The sequence below is a fragment of the Borostomias antarcticus genome (genome assembly GCF_949987555.1).
Source record: "Borostomias antarcticus genome assembly, chromosome: 1".
Classification (NCBI taxonomy): Eukaryota; Metazoa; Chordata; class Actinopteri; order Stomiiformes; family Stomiidae; genus Borostomias; species Borostomias antarcticus.
This window is the reverse complement of record NC_140234.1, coordinates 48,524,181-48,530,754: the sequence shown is the minus strand read 5'-3', so window position 1 is coordinate 48,530,754 and position 6,574 is coordinate 48,524,181.

The following is a 6,574-nucleotide window of genomic DNA, read 5'->3' as shown; positions in this document are numbered from 1 at the left end:
TATCGAATGAGAAGCCTCATAACAGAGACTGTGATTGGCTGATGTGTAGGTACGTCATTTAAACCCGCCCCGTCACTACTTTTTCACGTGACGAGTTTCTGTCAGAGCGAAAGGTGCTTTACTTGTCCTCGCGCCGTACTGTCTCAGTTTATTTTCACCAAAGCCAAAAATGACTGTGATTGTAAAAACTCTCTGCAAACGATTAATTTATCACATTTACACATCCCAGATATGCACAGTTCTAGTAACTGCCAATAAGAAGATGAGAAACAAAGGGCCTAATCTGTGATTACAGTACAGAGCAACGTTATGCTTTGGTCTAAATGGAGGATATGCAATGCAATCCTAGTCCTCGCTCTACAAGAGAGTAAAGTTCAAACCAAACCTGGTTCCATATTTGTAAACATTCCAGCCAGCTGCCTCTTACCTGCCAAAATAAGTCTGGGAGCAAGTCAAAAAGGTGGAGTAAAACTCACCGCAGGCCACCCCAGGGCCTCAAGATTAGGAGGTTAGACCAGAGGGAGTGGCATTTATTGGAGAACTTCCATGCCACAAAGCATAACATTACAACATCAGTATAAATGTCACCAATAATTTATGGTCCAGGAGGACCAGCAAACAGCTAGCCTACTGTACTGTATACCAAAATTATGCTGTGAGGGGGTGAGTAAACCCAGCATGGCATGAACACAACGTCAGTGGTGTAAAAAAAGAGAGACAAAATAAATAAAGAGCTGTGTGGTGTGTTCCTCAGCCGTCTCTACACTTAGCCTACTATCCTACTATCTGCCCTAGAATGATGTGCACATTGCACCGTACAGTAGATTCCTCCTCATAATATTATATCAAGCAACAGTGGAATTTTGTGGACAGCTCTTATATCGAACTACCTAAAATCCACAACAGAACCGTGAAGGCTATTACTACATTGCTATTCAAATGCGAACATGCCCCTGAATCTCTGTTTTGTCACATTGACTTGTTATTAGGAAACATTGACCTAGCTTGCTTATGGAAAGGTGTTATGCAACATAGTTGGCTGCTTTCCACACAAAACAAACAAAGTTATCTTTGAAAGAAAGGATATACTGTTAATATCCAGCTTATGCATGACTTGGATGGAATAATGAACTTGTTGTACATTGGGAACTACAGTACAGTCCAAAGTTGGCAGTTCAATGTGTAGTGAGCCTCTGTTGATTTACCCACAATATATTTAAGATGGAGCACATAACTTGCATTATTTTGGTGTACAGATGTTCTCTGTGGTATTACTGTGTGTATGTGTATGTCAGTGAATGCATATAGAACTGTGTTGGGCTGGAAGGTTAACCTTCCTGCCGTGTATTACGGAGAAAATGCAGTTTACTCATTTGAGCAGGAGAATAAAATGCGTACGCCACTTGGTTTTATAATTAGAGACACAATTTGACAAGGCCAGATCATGTGCCACACGATGCTTTACCCTAATCACGTTACCGGCTGACTGGTTTCAGTATGAACGAGAGATGGAGAGGGAGGAAGACAGGTATGGACGGTATGAGACTTGGGCCACCACTGACCCTGCATTTAGGCCATTCATTGTCTCTAATGCAAGTCCTCAGAATACAATATACCATTATCCATACAAACCCCATAGTCCGACCACATAACAGTGGCATTGCTAGGATTGTTATGCTTCAGCAACAATTGAAGCTATTGGCTCCATATCCATCAGCCACCCAGACCTATGATTAGTGAAATACTCAGATGCTCAGATGTTTGATGCATTTTGATGGTCCCTCGGATGCAACCTCTGGTGTGCTGTAGTGTGCATGGCCAGTGATGGCAGATTCAGCCAACATCTGCTGGGCACTCCCCTGGCTGTGATCTCTACCACTGCTGCTTGGATCACACCTCCTTACGGAATTACACTGTGATTTTGACCATACTGGGGTCCATTACTGAAGTTATGTAACATTTCTTCCCTTTGGTGGGCTGGTGAGAACAAGTGTGTGTGTGTGTGTGTGTTTGTGTGCTTGCTCATGTGAGTGTGTGTGTGTGTTTATACCCTTCACTGACACCAACTTTCTTCCTTTGCATGTGAGCATCATACATGGTCTGGGTGGATGACTTGAAAACTCATTGTATGCTTTATTTCACTAGGTAACACTTTAGAATAACTACCCCTTATCAATAGTTAATGGATCATTCGCAATGTTTAGTTAATGAGTTATTAATGATGTGTTAAACATTTGTTAATAGGCAATTAATGATTTACATCCCTTATAAATACACATAATAGATCACTGGTTAGTTGATCAGTTTAGATTATGAATTAGTTCATCAATTTAGATGATTAGATCTGATTAGATGATTAACAAACGTTTAACACATCATAATAAGTCATTGACTAACCGTTTGTGAATGATCCATTAACTATAAGGGATAGTTCATCTAAATTGTTAGCCTGATGGAATAGTTGGCATTGGACTTGAAAAGGAAATATTACCACCTGGCCTTTTAGTTGGCTTCCATTTGTGCCACCTGCCATTTGTGTTTTTTCTGCAGGTGTCACAAAATAAACAAAAAACAAAATATTTAAACAGTTTGATGCTTCCAGCGTGTTCTTTTTAAAACACATTTTGTCATGCATGTCTGGGGAAAAGTCTTTCACTTGTTTTCAAAGCCTAATGTCAATTAAAATAATTACTTTTCTATTCAAATTCTGAATCTGGTGAATCTATTTAATAATGCACTGATACCTGCATACTGTATGAAGACATCATACTTCATCTGGAACAAGTTCCCATAAAGTCAACAAAAGGGAAGTTGTTTCAATTTACCTTCCAAACCAAATACATGCTTTTGTAGTTGTGTCATTTTCAGACATCCACACGGTCTCCAGAAGCTGTAGATGCCTGGCTTGCTTCAGAGGCCAAAACCATAAAAACAGGCTGACAAGCTGTATGAACCTGTGAACCTGTAGAAGCTTCTTCTCTGAATCGGGGTCAATACTCTGGAAGACTGGTTACTCATTAATATCTGTTTAAATCTTCCCTCCCACCTCCTCTCTCCTCCTGTTGATGTGCACCTCTTAACATTCTCTGAATGTATCTCCCCGTCTAACATCCATTTAAAACCCATTTCGAATGTTCAAATGGTTTTGTTTTTTTAACCTCATCCTTACATATTCTTAATGAAGAAAACATGATGCTGATGTAGGGCCCAACGTAGCAGGGGGCCATCTTTTGGGACGTAGTGGGGAGGGGCAGGTCCCGGGCCAGCAGCCATACCCTCTGTCCTGTTTGGTAGGCCGGGGCCGGCGTTCTCCATTGGTTGGCCGCCCACTGGGACTGCCCAGATGCCCTTCAGATGTGTCGGCAACGACAGAGATGGGCCCTGCTGGACGGGACCACCACCTCCACCTCCACCTCTTGGCTGGGGAACAATGGGGTTGGTAGTCCAGGGAACACTCAAAAGTAGACAAACCAGTAGTGGAACTCTCCAGGGTGTTACATGCATACTCCACCCAGGGCAAATACTTGCTCCAGGACACGGGTTGTTGGTTCAGCCGCTGTCGGGAGCTTGGGGAGGGCGACATAATGGGCGGCTTTAGAGAAGCGGTCAACAATGGTCAGGATAGCATCATTGTGAAAATACCAACATGCACACTCTCACAATGTTGTGGTGCTGGGAGTAAATCCCCTTACAAGTTTCAAATGAAAAATGACATACTCCAGCACACACTTTTTCTCTGCTTTTAATCTGCCAACGTTTCGGTTAGACCTTCATCAGGACAGATTTTCAAGTTTCTAACCGAAACGTTGGCAGATTAAAAGCAGAGAAAAAATGTGTGCGGGATTATGTCATTTTTCATTACCTTGCGATAGGGGGAGTCCTGTCACAAAATCCAAGGCCATGTGTGACCATGGCTGACTGGGAGGGGACGTAGGAGACCTGCCGGAGGACGATGTCGCAGGCCGCTACGAACTCTCTGGTGTCCGCCTCCAAGGATGGCCACCAGAAACGCCTGCGGATGAAGGCCGCGGTTCGGTGAGCGCCAGGATGGCAGACGAAGCGACTGTTGTGACCTCACTCCAGCACCTGGGGCCGAACAGCGGCAGGCATGAACAGGCGATTCCGGGGACCATTGCCCGGGTCGGGCTGGGCTCTTCTCACCACCGTCTCAATTGCCCAGATGACAACACCCACCACCCAGGCCGGTGGAAGGATGGTGTCCGGGGGTTCAGGGGTATCGGGGGACCCCTCAGGGCCCAGGTGGGAGAGGGCATCCGCCCTGGCGTTCTTGGAGCCCGGGCGGTAGGTTAGGGTGGACCAAACCACAAACGTCAAGAGTCTTCGCCCCCTCCAACCAATGCCGCCACTACTCCAGGGCGGCATGGACCGCCAGCAGCTCCCTGTTGCCGATGTCGTAGTTGTGTTCAGCAGGCGAGAAACGTCAGGAGAGGAAAGTGCAGGGGTAGACCTTCTGGTCCTCTTCTGACCACTGGGAGAGGATGGCCCTGACGTCCGTGTCCGACACGTCCACCTCCACTATGAACTGCCTGGACGGGTCGGGGTGAGCGAGCACTGGGGCCTTCGTGAACAGGGTCTTCAAGGTCGAGAATGCTCAGGAGAAGGGGCGAATGGTGGAGAGAGAGCGGTGAGGGAGGCGGCTTCCCGGCTGAACCCCCGGATGAAGCGCCGAGAGAAATTTGCAAAGCCTAGGAAACGCCAGAGCTGGGTCCGGTCAGTGGGCTGAGGCTCCTCCACCGCTTGGATCTTCTTGGGATCAGCCCGGACGTGCCCCTTCTCCACGATGTGGCCTAGAAACTCCACGGAGGCGGAATGGAACACGCACTTCTCGGCCTTCATGAACAACCGGTTCTCCAGCAGCCTTTGGAGGACCAGACGGATGTGTTGGCGGTGTTCCTCCTCCGTCCTGGAAAACACAAAGATATCGTCCAGGTAAACCACCAGGAAAATGTTCAGCATGTCCCGGAGCACGTCGTTGACCAACGTTTGGAAGACGGCCGGGGCATTCGTGAGGCCGAAGGGCATGACCAGGTATTCGAGGTGCCCTAGGTGAGTGCTGAAACCCGTCTTCCACTCGTCTCCTTCCCATATGCGCACCAGGTGGTAGGCGTTGCGGAGGTCCAGTTTGGTGAACACCGTGGCGTGAGTGAGGGGCTCAAATATAGAACTCATGAGGGGGAGTGGGTACTTATTCTTGACGGTGATGGTGTTGAGCTGCCGATACTCTATGCAGGGCCTCAGGCTGCCATCCTTCTTTGCCACAATAGCAGTTTGGGGAGGGGGGGGGGGGGGGGGGGGGGGAGTGGCGTGGCGAAGTGAGGTAGTGGGTCTGGAGGCCGTGCCCGCGTGCTGGGCGCTAATGTGAGTGAGGTGTGTAATTATGCTATGTGAATGTGTGTATGTGCTAAGTGACGTGTTGGCAATGTGCGTGCACCTATCACAGTGTCCAGTCCGGGGTCCAAAGGGGGCAGTCTAAGGGAAAGGCGAGGGTGACACCGGGAGGTCAGTCCGTGGGGTCCAGGGGCTTGGGGCTCAGGGGGTTCTGGGGTTCCGAGGATTGGGGGAGGGGCCGTGGGGACGCGGGAGAGGCAGGGATCCTGAGAGACCCAAGAGGGTTGGGGCCGTGGGGACGCGGGAGAGGAGGTCTTGGGGCGAAACAGAAAAAAAAATAATGGTGAGTAACGAACAAGGAGAACTGGGCAAAGTACACGTACACAGTACGTTCAAGCACTGAGCGCAGTCCTCAGCGTCTTCTTGTAGCGGGGCCGACTGCGGCTGATTGAAGCGGCTGATTGCCAATGGGCAGCACCTGTTGCTGCCTCGAGCCTGGCTCCCCAGAAAGGGGAGGACCTTGGGGCGCGGCTTGGGATGAAAACCAAACAGATGCCATGCAATCAAGCTGAGCTAAATTGGAAAAACAATTCAATAATAGTCTTATTTTTTTAATTCTCAGATACCAACATATATATATATCCAAATTTTCCCCAAAGTAGACTTCAGTTCACTGTTTACACTAGGTCTCTCCCAGTCTCCCAAAGGCAAACATGGTGGTTCCTTTCCCTCTATATTTGGGAGAGATGATGAATGCTACCATGTCTCCCATATTAGGGTGCGCCTCCCTTATAAAGAGAATTGATTTGGGGAATACCTCGGAGGCCCCATAAAGCTGTGTCACAGTGTGTCACAACATCCATATTAGGATTTTTTGTGGTGGGAAACATTGCACTGAGAGACCCTGTGGTGGGCTATCGACACAGTGAGCCAAGGCTTTGATCGTGGATGGTTTTCCTGTACTGTAAACATTCAGTAACACATAGATGATACAATTATGACATGTGGTATCTTCAAGGCCGGTCTAATTGATAGTGTCAATTGACATTAAATCTTTTATTGCAGTTAACTCATTCAGGGACAATAAAATATAATTTCAAATTCTATCAAATCAAAACCATTTAGTGTGAAGGCCCTAATTCCCTGAAATTAGGTTTTGTCTGATCAATTCTGGGAAATTATTGGAGGGTACTGTCAGATACATGCTAAATAAAAAAAATAAAAA